The sequence below is a fragment of the Rousettus aegyptiacus genome, unplaced genomic scaffold, assembly GCF_014176215.1.
Source record: "Rousettus aegyptiacus isolate mRouAeg1 unplaced genomic scaffold, mRouAeg1.p scaffold_m13_p_15, whole genome shotgun sequence".
NCBI lineage: Eukaryota > Metazoa > Chordata > Mammalia > Chiroptera > Pteropodidae > Rousettus > Rousettus aegyptiacus.
The window spans coordinates 34,456,238-34,474,830 of record NW_023416290.1 but is presented as its reverse complement, the minus strand read 5'-3'; the positions used below and the strand labels follow the sequence as shown (position 1 = coordinate 34,474,830).

Below are 18,593 nucleotides of genomic sequence, written 5' to 3'. Positions count from 1 at the left end.
AAAAGTGTTTTTTTCTGTAAAATACACAAAAGTAATAAAATAACCTTTACACATTAACAACATGAGATGAAATGAGTAAAAGAAAGACCTCTCTTATCCCGTGAACTTACCCTGCAACCAAAAGGTCTGAGTCACATAGACAGCTTCATAAACATTGGCAGTGTAATCTCCTTGTAGTTTTTCGGTGGAGTTCTTACATAAGTGCTATCTAACCAAGGAAGGTCTATAGTGTATACTAAAATAGAAACACAAAAACAGTTTTGATGGCTACATATTATTGTGCTGTATGCACTTCTTTACTGTTGAGCATTAAAATTATAATTGTTTTATTATTTTATGCACTCATCATAAAAGCATGTATTAGTAGTTAAATCTTTGTGCCAAGTAATTACTTCTATAAATTAAATTCCTTATAAGCAAAAGTTTTAGCTGAAGGATATAAATATTATCAAGGCTTTTGACAATTTTCCCAGATACCCCATTTCTAAGTTCTTGATCTATGAAACCAAGTAGACTCTAGACTTCACTCTAAAACTGGAGTCCTGCCCTGTGCCCCTTCCAGTGGGTGGGATCTTGTGCTTCATATATAAACCTCCCAGATGTCCACTTCCTGTCGTGACTAGAGGTATGTCACAGGTAGACCTGTCTACCTGTCTGCTGTCATGGTTTCCTTTACAGATGTCCTGCCCCAGCTCTCCGGCTCCAAGGGCAGACCATTTTCCTGAAACATATTGGAAATTACTTGACTCCTTACACAGGGTCATCTGTGCCCTAGTAAGTGTCCAGAGTCAGATACTACTTTTCTCTAATGCCCTCTTTCTTCATGTATGAATGCACACAATAAGTGTCAGGCAGTGACAATTATTCCAGTGTCTTGGTGGCTCTTATGGCATATTTCCAGTCATCTCTGTAATTTACGTAACACTGCTTCCTTGGTCATGTACTCATAAATGTAATTTTTTATTATAACATTGTTGTTTTAATAAAACTTCATTAATGAACTTCATAATAAACAACTATATAGCATGGGTTCTGGAATATCTTGTGAAAAAAAACTAGATGGCAACTACTAACAACCCATTAAAAGATTAGCAGCTCTAATTATTCTAATTACAAAAGAATGGTATTTAATCTGTTTAAAATGTTTTCTTGTGGCAAAATATAAATAACATGAAGTTTACTATTTTAACTACTTTTAAGTACACAATTTAGTAGCATTAAATATATGTTAACAATGTCGTGTAACCATCACCACTATCTATTTCCAAAATTCTTTCATCATCCCAAACAGCAACTCTATAACCATTAAGCAATAGCTTCCCATTGCCCCCTCTCCCAGCCTGGGTAACTTCTATACTTTCTGTCCTCATGAATTTGCCTAGTCTAGATACCTCATTTAAGAAGAATCATACAATGTTTGTCAAAGTGTCTGGCTTATTTGCTTAGCGTAGTGTTTTCGAGATCAATCCATGTCATAGCATGTATCAGAACTTCATTCCTTTTTATGGCCGAATAATATTCCATCATACGTATACACCATAGTTTGTTTTTCCATTCATCTGTCGAAGGACATTTAGGTCGTTTCCACCTTGTGGTTATAGTGAATAATGCTGCTGTTATTAAATGACTAGCAACTCTAATTACCCTAATTATAAAAGAATGGTGTTTAACCTGCTCTTGTGTTTCACTTCCCTTTCAAATATATATATCACTAGCAACACAGTCTTTTAATAACCGATGCCTTAAACGGTATAGCAAACTAGCCTAATTTACTTTAACTTCAGTCCAGGAATTATCTGAGGAATTTTACAAAATATAAAAGGATCAAAATTGGTAAAGAGAGGAAGACGAAGAGAAAAACAAAGATGATATTGTAAAATGAAGGTAGGAATAACATATGCAAAGATGTACGATATACTAGAAATTCTGGCAAAGTAGGTAGGTTACAAGTCTAAGCTTCTTAGTGACCAAAGAGAGAAAAGATCGGCCATAAGTCATAGGGTCTATAACATAAACAAACAAACAAAAAACTACCAGTTTTCAGGAAATGGAAGCCTAGATATTCCCAGTATTAAATTACAAGCAAATCAGGGAGAACCATTTGCTATAGTAGATTATGTCTTCATCGACTTCCTTGATAAATACACCATGCAGCTCTTTTCTTATAGTGCTACTCAAAAGAAGCAAAAGGTAGAACAAAGTGGAACTTAGAAAAAACAATTACATGGGGAGGGGATGAATGAAAGCTGTAAAATATTCAGTTCTCTGCCCCAGAGATGAAATTTGGATCTTAACAGGAATGAATAGACTGTATATTCTCAAGGAATGATTTCTTAATTATGATTTCTTCTGACTAAATTTTTGATAATAATTGGACAACAGGAAAGTTAGGTATATAAAAGAACCAAGAAGCCTTTTGCCCATGTTACTGATAAAGAGAAAATTGATTTGCTGAACAATCTTCAAAGCAGAATATAGGCCTGGTATTCTTTTATTAAAATTGGAAGACCCAGACAACATCAACTGCTGGTGGGCTGTGGAGCAACCAGAATTCTGATATAATGTTGTTGGGAATGTAAAATGGTACAACCACTTTGGACAGAAGTCTAGGCGTTTCTTAAAAACTGAACACACACCTATAATCTGACCTAGCGATTTCACTCCTGTTTATTTAGCCAAGATAATTAAAACATGTGTTCACAAAAGGATTTGCACAGAATGTTCTTAGAAGCACCCAGATTTTTCCAGTGTTTAAGAATAATGAAAAACTGGAAAAAGCTTGGGTGTTCATCAGTAGAATAGATAAACTGTGATTGACCTGTATAATGGAATTCTATTTAGCAAAAAGAAAAGGTGGGGGGCGGGGAAAATAAGTTATACAGGAAACAATATGGATGACTCTCAAAAACATTATGTTGATAAAAATTTGGTAGAAGAATTTAGGAAATAATGTGAAAATTTAAAAGCATGCTGAAGTTGAGTCAAGAAAAGGATTCCTATCTAGTTCCAAGGCCCAGGACAAATTGCCTCAGTTTTGTCATGGGTAAATATCTCTGACTGTGAGAAGTTAATAAGCATAGATGTGATTCTGCTTTGTATTTTAAAATTTTACATATAGATTATCTGTATGTACGTTTCTGTAATTTTATCTCTTTCATTTAACTCTGAATTGTAAGTACTTGGTAGAGATTAGTATGAAACAAACAGATTTCAGGGCATAATCTTGTTATCAGTAAATTGAAATTATTTGGGAAATCGGCTACCACTACAAAAAAAGCTTATTTCTTTTTCCACAGATTGAGTTTTACAAATACGTGTTTTAAAGAACATAATTACGCTTTTGTATTCAGTGAGTGCAGACCAAGCAGAGGTAACCTTATACTCATCAGGGCTCTATCTGAACTATCTGAACTGGCTGGTGAGCATTCCTCCAGCCTTTTATCTGTTTTCCTGTGGATTCAGCGAAGCCCCTCCCTTCTTCCCCTGAGGGTCGAATTGTCCTGGTCTGGGAAGGGGACCCACTCAGCCGGGTAGGTGGTGGTGTTGTACACGAAGCACTGCATGGTCCTGTCAGCAGCTGGAGTCTTCTGGAGGCGCTGCGTGCCCCTTCCCACTAGAGGACCACGATCCTCACACCCGGGTGGCCTTCGAACTCACCGGGAGAGCGTAGCCTCTGCTGGTTCGCAGCGTAAATCCCCCAACCACACAGTGGGCGTACCCGGGAGGGTCAGCAGGAGGGGAATGTTATGCTCTCCAGCTGTCACCAAGGGGTAAGGCTCCACGTGTGGCCCCGGCCCTGAAAGGTCACACAGCCCTCGATGGCATCCAGCGGGACCATGCTGTTGGGCTGGCCTCGCTTTCGGTCCCGTACGCGAACACGTGGGCCATGAGGGCCGGAGACACTGTACGCTTCTTTCTTCAAAACCTTGTGGCCCTGGAATCCGGCACCATAGTAAGTCTGGGAGTGTGAAAGCTTTTAAACTTAGAATCCTTCCAAACAGGACGCCCGGACAAATACATTCATCTCACAGCATGACCAGAGGCCAATGAATCCGGTATCCAGGTCTCAGTCCTGCCGCTCAGAGCGCCGTGCCGCAGAGGAGAGGGATTTTTATTATCAACCTATGACGGGCTTTAAAAATGTTTATTAACAGCGCCCGTCAATCCTTTGGAAAAATGCAAATGAGATAAATCATAAAACATAAACATCAACTGACATGTTCAATCCAGGACATTACTACTGCAGTTTAAAGTATAATCCAGCAGATGGCAGAGAAAAAGGAATCACAGGAAAGGTTCATATTTCTAATTTAAATGAATAATGTAAAATAACTTATTACTTCTGTTAATGGAAAAGATTTGCGGATTTTTAACATGAAATTCACTATACAGGACACAGAACTAAATGTGTGATCTAAATCCGAACTCCAACTTTTGCCTGAGGATATTTGCTCACATAAGGGCGATTACCTGATTTACCATACTCACTTGCACAATTTCACTCTCTTTTGTTTATGGGTGAGAGAAGGACTGTGCAGTTATCCCTTCTCGCTGCTCACACGGTGAGCCCAGCACACCCGTCAGCGGCATCGGTCTCGCAGTGATCCTAGCCTCCCTTCCCGCCAAAATCCATAACCCACGGAGCTCCTCAATTCTTCATCACAGTTAGTAGACCCTTTAGGCACTTCTCTGGTTACTTTAAGCAAATGCTTACCTGCTGTGATGATGATTTCAAAGTAGCAGAAGTAAAGGATGTAAAGAGAAAAAGAAAAAAAATATTCCCTACAGTGTAATTGAAAAGTGGCTATAAGTAAGTAGACTAGGCATATTTGAGTCATTCATAGAAATAAATCAACATATGTTTATACATAGGCTCAATCTCATCATTATTTTATTTGAGTAGGCTTTGATTTGTCTTCTATAATTTCCCAGAGGGATTCCTAACTAGTCTATATGCTGAATTAAGATGATCTCTACATTTCCCTTCTCCAACACATGCTTGGGGATGGCAGTAAAGCAGCAATGATTTAAGAAAATGTCAACAGTTGTCTAATTTATTTTTTATTGGGAAGGAGGAAAAAGATGAATAAGAAAATAAAAATCGAATTCGTGGAGCCAGAATTCCTTTTAGCAAGTAGACTGATCTTATTTTTAGATGCTGGAAAATGACTACCCGTTTAGTTATACTGCAGGTGCATCATGCTACTGGGACACTCAAGGGATTTCCAGTGGGAAGGAGTCAGTGGCATGGCATGTGGAATATTCAGCTATAAGATGCCAAACAACAGCCAACTATTCTCAGAAACTAACTGCACTGATAAATAATATCCAAACCCTGCTTTAACGTTAAAATCCTACAGCCTGTTTTAAGTGTTGTTGAAAAGTACATTCCTTGGCAATTTTTTTTTTCACCTGACAAACACCATCCTATGGGAACAGAACATGAGAACTCTCTCACAATTTCAGAGCTTCATGTTACTCTCTGTTGGACTCGTCTAACAAGTTGGCTCATTCCTTTCCTAACTAGGCAGCAACCAGACATATTGGTGCTATTTAAGATCACACCCCGCTCTAAATGCTTATTCAGCCGCATTTTCAATGCGTGTTTATGACCTTAAATTTTAACTCTGCCATTTTTTTATTACAATTCAGACTAAGCATTTATATTATGAAACAAGAAATGCTCTGTCAGCTGAAAAATGCACTCTGATAATTACAATTACATGTTATAGCAAAAGATAGTATTGCTTGAAAATTAAAGAACTTAGGATCATCATGTTATAGCAAATTTTATTGACTAATACATTTTATTGAATGCAAGAAAAATTAGGAATTAGAATATGTATTTTCCTCAAAAAATTTAACTCAAAAATAGGGAAAATCATCTTCCTATTTCTCTAAATTTTTTTCTTTCTTTCCCCCATATCAAATATTCTCCAAACTGAAATAGTTCTTTTAAAAAGAAAACAATTTTAAATTAATTATAATTAGTTTTTGTCAATACAACTGTTTTTAACTTTGTATATTATCTTTTCCAATTAATTAGTCAACTGCTTCTAGTCAACATATACCATCAGGCCATACCTGGCTTTCATTAAGTATCACAGAGGTATTGTTACTCCTGTGAAAAATGTAGAAATAGAAGCACGATGAGATAGTATGACTTGCCTGGCTGGCTCAAAAATTTCATTATCTCCTTAACTGAATGATTGGTAAGGATAGCTGACTAGACTCTAAGGTTAATTGCACAGGGATGGATCTGATCCCCTTATGCAACAGATAATAATATGCCATTATGGTCACAGATTCTCGTGAGCCAAACATCTGACACATGTAAGCCATAGGTCAAAAGATGGATCAGGCAAGAGAAAGACCTATGTATATCTATCCATCCTCACTGACAGAAAGACAGCTGAAAACACGAGCCCTGCTGAGGTCCATCAGTAGCAAAATTAAATACTAAGGTTGACAATTAAACACACGTACGCCTTGGAAATTTTAACTATGCCAAGTGTGCTGAAGTATCCTGATGACTATGTTGGATGAACCCACACATATTACATTTGTTCCAAATGACACATCATTTGTTTATTAAAGACATTCTTCTCTTATTTGTACTTTAAATTCCGAACCACTAAAGATAGCTCTCTTTAAAGTTAACCAATGTATGTGTTCTTTGTTGACTTTCTGAGATTATATGATAGAAAAAAAGTAAAAATGTCAGCTAAATAAAACTAACGCTTGAGTATTTGGTACTCTAAATCCACTTTGGAAATAGAAAATAAAATAAAAATTTCTCATATATCATACTTAGCAAAGTTATAATCATATTTTAAGGATCCACATTGTTATCATAAATGACATCTACTCTAAATCCCTCACTTTTCGAAGTAAGAAACAAGAGCCAAAGATGATAAGAAATTTGCCTGTGCAACCCAGAAGAGTAGCAGAGTATGGTCATGATGTGGAAAGAACCTTGGTGGCCATGGGAACCACTGTAAGGATCGTATGAGTCTCAGCGTTTCACAGCCAGATGCAAGAGGAATTCCCCATGCTGAAATTCATTCTCAAGGCAGTGTGGTGAAGGGGAAAGAAGAAAGGGTTTGCAATCGAATGGCTTTGGATTCTCAGTTCTGGCTATTTACTTCCTAGCTTTCCACCTTTTAGCTGAGTAATACAGAAAATTAATCCTTTGGAGTCTCAGTTTCTTCGTCAATAAATTGGGGATAATCAGACTTACCGTGACAGTCTGATGTGCAGATTAGAGACACACAGCAGGTGTCCAATTAATTGTAGCTATTATTATTATCGTTAGGAAGCTTTGAGCAATAATGAATTCAATTTTACATGGGAAGATAATAGCAGGGACCTAGCTCCAGTAGGGCAAGCTCTATGACTAATTGTTCCAGAAGAAACCAGCAGTAGCTGCAGCGATTATCTGTCATTCTCCATTCCTATCCCCAGATGCCTTTGTCACTTTATACTTTAAGAAAAATTATTTGTTTTGAGAATTTAGCCCAATCTAGGGGTTTGATATCTTATCCTGAAACAAGGCAAAGCTACATGGCCCCCACATAGACTGATTTAGAAGTCTGAGTTATCATTTATAAGGTGTCATAAGCAAGTGAACCAACCAGCCACAGCTATAAGGAACTGGAAAGCCAGGAACTCCCCCAGTTTACACAGACAGCAAAAACTGAATGTAGGTCATTGTCTCATTTGTGTCCACAGGATTTTAATTTATCTAAGTGACTGAATGATGATATGGTGAGGTCAATTCCATTAAAAGAAGAATTTGTTACTTACATTTCCTGAGATGCGGGGGGGCTTGCCAGGCCATACAGGGCCACGTGGGAAATGCCAGGTTTTGGTCAAGAGGCAGAAGCTGGCTTGGATTATAGGGGTAGTCTCTAATTGCCTGGTTCCTGGCCCCAGGATGGTACCTGGTCAAGAGAAATATTACCTTGGTATGTGAGAGTTAGGTAAGGGGAGTCATTGGAGGTTTAGTCTGAGGGTTGGTCAGTTTGCGTACAAAACATATATTCCTAGGCAACTTGTTATTATATTTTGAAATTAGCTACCCCTTGGAGGTATAGTCTTTCCCTAAGGTTGGAAGGACCCCCAAATATTAAAACATCAAGAGATACAAAAAACAAAAAACAGGATTAATATAGTAACAGAACTTTCAAAAAATATTTCCCCCTTTGTACTATTTTTTTCTCATCCCTTAATCACTTATTGTTCTCCTAAGTATATAGAAATTACATTTTAATTTTATATATAGATAATAAGTAGGCTTGGTTTCAAATTTTCATCTGGATGGAGTTTGGGGTGATTTTTATTCTGCCTTTTATAAAAGAATTCTTTTAGAGCCTGAAGTTCATATTGAGTTATAGAAGTTCAAGGACTTGAAAAGGTCTTGGAAGTCATTAAGACCAACTTTCATTTTATATCTGGAAAATCAGTCTCTAGAAATTTTTCTGTGTCTTAATGGCTTAACTACTATTAAAATCAAACACAGAATATAATTAAGCATATAATTAAAAACATTAATGACCACCTTCAGCCAAAAAAGTGGTTAAATTTCAGAGTGTAACTCAATTTTTTTCTTTTCTTGACATCTCTCCTTTGAAGTGATAGTTTAAAGTAGACACATTAGAAAGAAGTCTCTGTAGGTTATCAGAAGTTAGGAAAAACTACAGAAGTCATTTTCAGGACATATTTCTCTGTATGGGATCATGTCACCCTCCCATTGCAGTCAGCAGATTTCCGACAAAATCAAGACCATTGACCAGACCAAGACAGTTTTACAGTTAAAATCAAGGCGACGGCCCTCACCTGATAGACGCCTGTATGAATTTCTCTCTGGAGAAGAATGAATCACTTCATTCTCAAGTTTCCTGTTTTGTTTTGGTTTTTGCCCCTGCTCAAGAGTAATAGTGAAAAAATAGCAAGGACAGGCACATTAAATTTGAAAACTGTCTTCTCCGTAGCTTGGTCAGCTATCCGAGAGTCTAATGAGAAGGATGGCATGCAGAGAACTAGAAAAATGGAAAGGTTCTTACCCGGAATGAAAATTAGAGACTCTAATTCCAGGGAGACGCCAAGGGCACTAACAACACCTGGACTTGTTATAATAACTGGACTTATTCATCTATCTTTCTAAAGCATAGAGCACTGTGAAGACACACATAATGCCTAGAAACAAACATGATTGGGAAATTATTAGAAGTAAAAATCATTTCATTAATTTAGTCTTTGATTTATCAAAATGATACAGGCACACAGTTTAAAAATTCAACTAGTTCTATGAGACTAGTTATAAAATAGAGCAGTTTCCCACCCGCCAAATTCTTTCTTTTTAGCCACAGCTACTTTTTAAGACTTTTTTAAGTCAGTTCTTCTAGCATTTATCTATATATCTCTTTTTAAAAAATTCTCATACTACTATTTCTTGGAAGTTTTCCCCCAGTTAGGCATTAACTCTGGCCTTCCCACTACCGTAGATGAAAATTTAGCTCTCTTTCAGCTTTTCCCCAAACTTGGCCCCGCCACATACAGACATCTCATTCCCCATCCTTCCCAAAAGTTATATTTCTAGTTATAATTGTAATTAGGTCTATATTTATATTATCACTGTGCACCTCTATTTACATCATGTTCTATGATACTTAGGAGGGCTTAGTCTGCAGGGATCATTTAGCATATATTCATCCACCGAGTATTTATTGGATGCTTCCATCATGCCGGACACTGTGCTCAATGCTGGCTATGCAGGGGTGAAAGAACCTCTCCCTTTATGGTATAGAACAGTGGTCCAGCCTCTTCCACAGTCTGTTCTGGAACCAGGCTGCCAGGAGTCAAATCTTAACTTTTCTACTTGGTAGTCACATGATCTTGTGGAACGTACACAATCATTTTGTGCCTTAGTTGCCTAAGAGTTGTTGAGAGGATTAAACAAATCAAAACATGTAGGGCACATGTAACTGCCTGGTAGAGAGAAGGCACTATATCTGTGTTATATAGCATTATTATTTTAAGAGTCAAATGGAAAGGAGAAACATATATAATTCTACAAATTTATATGCATAAATGTATATGTATGTGTGCATGTATATGATGTATATATTTACAATATATTGCATAGCATGAGAAGTGCTAAGAATGAAAAGTTTAGGATGCCATAAGAGCACTAAACCAGAGGAATCCTCATTTAGATGGCGGCTCAAGGAAGGAAGGCTCCTCTGAGAATGTGATATTTCAGCTAGAAGTTCAAGAGTGACTAGAAAGTAGCCAGAGTGAGGAAAAGGCTGTTAAAAAGTAGCCAGCATGAGGAAAAGGGTGTTAAAAAGATGGAAGAGCACATTTCAAGTCCCCAAGGTAGGGAAGAGCTTGGCTGGCTTGAGATGGGGCTTTGAGGACCATGATAAGAGCAGTAGTGGATTTTATTCTCTGTGCTACAGATGACCAGTGAAGGGTTTTAAGCATGGAAGTGTTCTGAGTCAACCTTCATTTTAAAAAGATCATTCGAATTGTAGAAGTGATCATATTGAAGGGGAGCTGGAGAATTTCTCCACTTCCTGGTAGGTTAATGCCCCAGACAAACCAGATGAAAGATGGTGACTTGGATTAGAATAATGGCAGTAGAGGTGGTAGAAAGCGAACAGAATCAATATATATTTTGGAGTAGATTCAACATGACTTGGCAATAGATTAGAAGTGGGGCTAAGGGACTGAGAAGTTCTAGAGTTAACAACAAAGCTCGTAAAATGGTTATCCCAGTGGGTGGCAGTGCCTTTATTGAGGTAAGATAGACAGATGAGAAGGAGATTTGGGCATGGTGATGGAGGGCATATTAGAAATTCCATTTTTCATGATTATAAATTAAGTTTTTAAAAAAATATATAATAGCTTTATAGAGATATCATTCACAGACAATACAAAGCAATCAAAGTGTATAATTCAATGTTTTTCAATATATTCACATAGTTCTGCAATCATCACCACAATCAATTTTAAAACATTTTCATCATCGAGAAAAAAAAATCCATACTCATTACCCATTTCTTCCTGTTTTCTCTTAATTCTCCTAGCCCTGGGCAATTTTGTTTATTTTGTCTCTATAGACATGCCTATTCAGGACATTTGATATAAATTGAATCATACAATATGTGGTCTGTTGTGACTGGGTTCCTTCATTTAGCATAAAGTTTTCAAGAGTCACCCATATTGCAGCATGTATCAAAACATCGTTCCTTTTTAAGGCTGAATATTTTATTTTATGAATATACTACCTATTATTTATCAATACATCAGTTGATGAACATTTGGGTTGTTTCTACTTTTTGGCTATTATGAATAGCAAAATGCTGCTTTGAACATTCAAAGTTTTAATATGGATATGTTTTCATTTTTCTTGGGTATACATGTATGATTGAAATTGCTGGGTCATATGGCAGCTCTATGTTTAACATTTGAGGAACCACCAGAATGTTTTCCAAAAAACCTGCACCATTTTATATTACAAACAGAATATATGAGGGTTCTAATTTTTCTACATCTTCTCCAACATTTATTATTATTTTTCTTTTTATTATAGCCACCTTAGTGCATGTGAAGTACTTTCTCAGTGTTTCGACCTGCAATTCCCTGATAGCTATAATGGTATCTTTTTTTATACATATTGGTCATTTGTATATCTTCTTTGAAGAAATATCTAATCAGATCTGTTGCCCATTTTTTTAAATTAAGTTGTTTCTTTTGTTATTAATGCTTTTGGTGTCATATATAAGCAGGCTTTGCTTAACCCAAGGTCATGCAGATTTACTCCTATGTTTTGTTCTAAGAATTTAGCACTTAGATTTAGGTCTATATAATCTGTTTTGATTAATTTCTGTACATGGTGTGAGGTAGAGGTCCGATTTCATTCTTTTGCATATGGCTATCCAGCTCTTTCAGCACTATTTGGTGAAAAGACCATTCCTTCCCCCATTGAATTTTCTGGGCACTTGTGCTGAAATCGAGGTGAATATTAATTTCTGGATTCTCAGCCCTATTCCACTGATTAATGTGTCTATGCTTATGCCAGCACCACAATCTGGACTGCTATAACTTTGTAACAAGTTTTGAAATTGGGACGTGTGAGCCCTCCAACTTTGTTCCTCTTTTCAACATTGCCCTGGCTATTCTGGTTTAAGGAAATGCACAGTCCTCTTCTGTGTGTCTCCTCTACTTCACTATGACACTACTTCACTTCTAACATCAGCTACCTATGTGTGTTATCCAAACACGAACTGATTTTGCATCACCAGCTAGGTGTCCTACAATTTATCTCAATTGTGACACTATCTACCTGAAGAGAGCATCAGATCCCATAGCACTGGCCTCCACCTCCCACTTCAGATGTCAATTTCATGTCAGGTTATTATCTATGCCTCGGACTGATCAGCTGTAAATCAAAGGTTCCCGTGATCACCTCCTTAGGTTTGATTAACATGCTAAAGCAGCTCACAGAACACAGAGAAACATTTACTTATGATTTTTAAACTGTTGTTATAAAAGATGTAATAAAGAATACAGATGAACAGCTTAATGAAGAGGTATATAGACCAAGGCCCAGAAGGGTTCCAGGTATAGGAGCTTCTGTCCCCGAGGAAATGAGGTGTGCCACCCTCCCAGAATGTGGATGCCCCATTCAACAACCCAGAAACTTATCAATTGATATCTTGTTCAAGAGTTTCTCTAGAGCTTAATCTCCAGCCCTCTCCCTTTTGCCTCTGCAGAGGTCATTGGGTGAGGATGAAAGTTCTAATCCTCTAGTAACTTGGTCTTTCTGGTGGCCAGCCTCATCTTGAGGCTATTTAGGGCCCACATTAAATCACCTCACTCAAAAGGGGATCCTTATGAATGACAAAATACATTCCTATCACTTGGAAAATTCCAAGTGTCTTAGAAACTTTGTGCCAGGGATGGGGACAAAGACCAAAAAATATTTCTTATTATACCACACCTGGGTTTCTTGGAATTTCCAGATGAATTTCAAAATAAGCTTGATTTATGCAAAATGCCAGCTGAGATTTTGAGGGAGGGCACATTGAATCTGTAGATCCGATTAAGGAATATTGCCGTTGTCAGGGTCCAAGGTATTGCTGACTTGACCTAGGAGGTTCGACGGTGTGAGGCCCAGTTGGAAGAATGCACGAGTTGACATGAGGATGAAACAGTAGACACCAACTTTATTGTACAGAACGCATTTCCGTTGGGGAGTGCGGTCTGCTGCATGGGGCACGCAGTCTTGCATGCATTTCTCCTGCTCCCCCTCTTGTGCTCTCCTTCTTTCTTTCTGCTCTCTCTTTCTCCTCTCCAGGGGACTACACGCCTCCTCACATAGCAGAATACAAAAGTGGCATTCAGCTACACATGCGTGATACAATAAGCTGAAGTATGTTTACATATTTTCTAAGTCTGGGGTCCTATTCCTAGTTGTGGGCCTGGATTACAGCCATACCTTGGCCCAGCCAAATCTTGTGCCAGTCAGGCCTTGGATCAGCCAGGCCTTAGATAACAGCTAGACCTTGGATCACAGCCAGAGCTTGGCCCAGTCAGGCCTGACACCCACAGTCATCTTTACAATTTTAAGTTTTTTGATCCATGAACATGAACCACCTTCCCACAGTCTTCTTTAAATTTTTTCCAACAATGTTTTTTAGTGTTCAGTATATATGTTTTGTATAAGGGGGTAAGTTTATTTCCAAGTATTTTATTCTTTTTGATGCTATTTTAACAAATCACATTATTTTAACGCTATTTTTGTGCTGGCTGGAAAATTACTGCTTGGCTATGTCCATGAGAACATAGGCTGTCACCCATAGGAATATAACATTCTAACAATAAGTTTTCTGCTTCTGTACTCCCGCTTACACACCTGACCTGTGAGTTGACAGGTAGTGAACAGAAGAAAAATAGACCTTTGTATTTAGACAGAATGAAGAATGGGATTTTGGGCTTAAAAACCCTGTACCTCTACATTTCAGAGCTGCTTAATTTGGGGTCTGCATACCCTTCACAGACCCAGCTGGCTGAATAAAGAGTGTTTCCTATAACTCACTGAGTTCCAGTGGTCCGTGTGTCTTTTGGGGACTGGCAGCTACAACATTTTAACATCTCTCGAATTGAGATATATTTTACAATCGACATTATGTCATTCAATTGGCAGTTACTTTTTTTTTTATCTTAGTGGACATAAATGTGACTTACAATTAATAGCTCCTTAGGTTCAATACCACATAGTATTAAATATGAAATTGTTGTAGCCACCAGCCCCCAAAAGACACATGGACCACTGGAACACAGTGAGTTATAGGAAACACTCTTTATTCAGCCAGCTGGGTCTGCGAGGGGTATGCAGACCCCAAATTAAGCAGCTCTGAAATGTAGAGGTACAGAGTTTTTAAGCCCAAAATCCCATTCTTCATTCTGTCTAAACACAAAGGGCTATCTTTCTTCTATTCATTACCTGTCAACTCACAGGTCAGGTGCATAAGTGGGGTTATAGAAGCAGAAAGCTTGTTTAGAATGTTATGTTGCTATGGGTAACAGCCTATGTTTCTATGGACGTAGCCATGTTCTCATGGACATAGCCAAGCAGTAATTTTCCTGCAAGTAATAAATTTCTAGCAGTCATTTTTCAACCATTACAAAATGTCTATTAAACATTAAAGTTGAAATCAAAAGCATTTGGATATACCAATTTAGAAGCCAGAAGAGAGGCTTGAACTAGAGATTGGAATGGGGGTGGGGGATCACCTGAAGTTCATCATTTAAAGTCACAACAGTGAATAAGATTCCTTTGGGGAAAGAGTGTAGAGAAGATGAGAATCCAGGTTGCATTCTGAGAAATCTCCACAATACAGACAAAAAGTTTGTATGGAAAGTAGCTTTACAGGGTGATCTGATCATAAATTCCTAAATGGGCCTGTCAGGTGGGAAATCACACCCCAGGCATATAACTTCTTCAGTAAAAGGTTTATCTTTGCCTAAGCAAGCCCTATTGTTACTGTGCACCTAGGTTAGCACACCTTTGAAATAAGCCATAACCAACAGCAAGAAAGCACATAATCTTAAATATCCCATAATCCAATCTCTGCTTTGCTTTTCCTCCAACTTAATGTAATCTTCTTTAAATTCCCTTCTTAATTTCAGATGCATAAAAGAAACTGCAAAATTATTATTCTCAGGAGCATTTGCAATCTTGCTCTCCAGCATATGTTGTGAGTTTGGCTCAAATAAACTTTTATAACAATTCTTTATGTGTTGGACGTTCTATCATCGACAACAAATAGAAGTTGAGTAGAGAAAGAAGAGCTAGCAAAAAGAAACATTTTTATTTTGAGTTTATTGTGTTGACGTAAGAAACGTCCAAATCTGTAAAGAATTTTTATGAGTTAATTTGAGCCAAAAGTGATGACAACTGCCAGAGAGCAAGATCTCAGATGCTCTGGAGAATAATAGTAGTTTCTTTTATGCATTTGAAATTAAGGAGAGAATGTAAGAAAAATCATTTGAAGGTGAGGTAGGGATTGGATTACAGGATAGTTAACAAGATTTTGTGTTCACTTGAGGGAAGTTAAGCCTCTCAGGAGTCTGAAAAAGGATTACTCTTGTATTTCAAAGGTGTGTTAACCTAGATGCACAAGAACAATGGACAAGCTGACTTTAGGCAAAAATAAACATTTTACTAAAAATCTTATATACCTACAGGTGACTGACTACCCATCATGACCTGCCCAGTTAGGAATTTATGATCAGATCACCCTGTGAAGTTACTTTCTGTCACTGGACTTGTCAATTTGATTACAAAACTCCCCTTTTTTTGGTCCACAATTGTCATTGCTGTTATTATGTGTTACTGGATGGAAGGACCTGTGGGGCCAGGAGGACCTGGTCTCTTTTATGCTCTAGTGAACCCTGGAGCTGAGAACTATGTTTGAGAAGTAATATATTAACCACCAGCTCTTCCACCCCCGAAAACCGACATGAATACAAATAAATAAGGAAGCCTTTCAGATCTTCAAAGAAGCACTTTCATCTGATTATGATTATGAATAGAAAATAGGTACATGCTTATTGCATATTAACCTAAAGCAGGGGTCCCCAATCTCCAGGCTGCGGACTGGTACTGGTCTGTGGCCTGTTAGCAACTAGACTGCACACAACACAGAAGGTGAGCGGCAAGCCAGTAAGCAGGCCAAGTTTCATCTGTGTTTGCAGCTGCTCCTCAGTGCTAGCATCACCGGTTTAGCTTCGCCTCAGATTATCAGGCATTAAATTCTCATAGGAGCACAGGTCCCGGGTGCCAGAAAGATTGGGGACCGCTGGTCTAAAGGCAGAAGAAGAAAAACGGTCAGTAGAAGTATTGTAGCATTCATAATTAAAACCAGAAATTCATATAAAAATCCTTCTAAGGAGCTCATATCCTATTTGCTGTCACATTTCTATAACATAAGTAGGACACCAGCTGCTAGTAACATTAATTCATCTGCCTTCCATTTACTGTTTGTCACTTCACAGATGTTGAATCTTATCTATTTCTTTTTCATTTTTATTTCCTTTTATTTCAAATGCCCTAACCATATTATAAAATTACCATACTACCATATTCTTTGGGTAGTGGTTCTCAACAAGTGAGGATTTTGACCCCCAGAGGGCATTCGTTAATGTCTGGAAACATTTTTAGTTCTCAAAACTGGAGATGAGGATAGGAATTTTGCTAAACATCCTACAGTTCCCAGGACAGTCCTCCATAGCAAAGAATTGTCTACCCGGAAGTGTCAAATGCGCCAAGGTTGAGAAACTCTACCAATGCTGGTATGTTGATATGTATATGAACTTTCTGGGGCAAATTCTACAGCTTTTAACAAATTTTCAAAGGTGGTATAACTAAAAAATTTAAGAACCACTGGCTTTAATGGATATTTCATTTAGGCCTTGGTAACAAGTGACACGTTGATCCTATTTCACAACAGAAATCATCTCTAGTTAAAAAGACTCATTTCTGCTAACCAGATTTCTCTGCCATTGCCCACTCTCATGGCTAAACAAACATAGCTCTTTGGATTTCCTGTCTCTAGGTCCTCCAAGTATCACATCCACCTATTAGCCAGGTTAATACAATTATTATGGTAATGCTATTAATGATTAAGCTATAGCTTCATATGTAAATAAAAGTCCTGCTTTCTTTAGACATATCCAGTTCGTTTGTTCAATATCCACTTATTTAATGCCTACTATGTTTGAACACAGATTGGTAGGTACTGGGTAAACAGTGATGAAAATGAGCTTACATTTGAGTCCTGGAAAGATATTAATGAAATGTAAACATGCGATTTAAAACTTCAATATGGGAGGAGGGGTATATAAACTGAAGGTGCGAGGAGCTGAAACAAGGCTGAAAATACAAGACTGCACAACCAAATCACTGCATGCCACCCAACTGAGCAGCTAACGCCTTCCTGGCTATTTTAAACAATTCTGTGGTACCTATACCCCAGTCCAGGTAGCTTGGGGTGTATTTATATTTAACTCACGTCGCCTGGACATTGACAGGTCAACTTGATTAGATGCTGTGTGCAAGCTGACAGTCAAATGCAAAAGCTTCCTTTTTAATTGTTGCTGTTAGATCTGACTAGAAATTATTGTGTGTGTAGAGGGTAGGGGGGATGCAGAATAAAGCCAGTGTTTCAAACACTTCCAGATAAGTCACTGCGATCACCATCGCGCTTGGCAGATACTGGGAGTTAAATGTCATGGCCTGTAAATCAAGACACAAAATTAACTTAAACATTCCTTTGGTAGCAACTCAGTATATTGTTAGTAGTCAGCCTAACCGGTCAGGAAGGCCTAGCCAGCAATTTTCAGCGAGGCAGTCAGGCTTTATCTTGCACTCACTAAAATCCCGAGTAGTAAAGTAACCCGGGTTTCCGTGGAAACGAGGTAAAACGCAGCTGGTGAGAGAACAAAGGCTGCGCGGCCCTGTTAAAGGCCACCAGGTCCGCTGGCCTCACGGGGAATGGGGGCGGCGCTGCGCACGGTGGCGGGCTCCCGGGTGGGTGACCCTCACCGCCCCAGCGCTCCTCTCCAGGCCCTTCCCCGGGCCAGTGCAGCGGACACCGCGGAGAAGGGAGGAGCGTGAGAAGGGACGCGGGGGCCGAGGTCCGGCTGCCGCCTGAGCGAGCTACTTGTGAAACACGTTGCGGGTTGCGGCTCGATAGGACTGAGATCACGCGGCTCCTAAAGCTCGCTGAAGCCGCCCAGCTAAAGCAGGCGAGAGAGGAGGGGCGACGAGACAGAAGGCGACGTCTCCGGCCGTTTCCGTCCCGTACGGTGCGCCGTCGCCGCCAGGCCCCGCCCCCTCGGGCTTACGTAATAAGGCAGCGCTGCCATTGGCCGGCGCGACCGGAACAGGCGCGGGCTGGCGAGCCAGGCGGGGGCGGGGAGGAGGCCGCAGCAGGAAGGCGAGTGGGCGGGGGCTGAGAGGGGCGGGCGGGCACTGGGGCGATTGGGAGAGCTGCGCGGCGTGCGCGGGCACGAGGCTT

The 18,593-nt window shown here is 39.0% G+C and overlaps 1 pseudogene; it reads right to left on the bottom strand.

Annotated features, from left to right (window-relative positions):
• Positions 1-3,458: 3,458 nt before the first annotated feature.
• On the bottom strand, positions 3,459-3,888 carry LOC118611953 (annotated as a pseudogene).
• Positions 3,889-18,593: the final 14,705 nt, after the last annotated feature.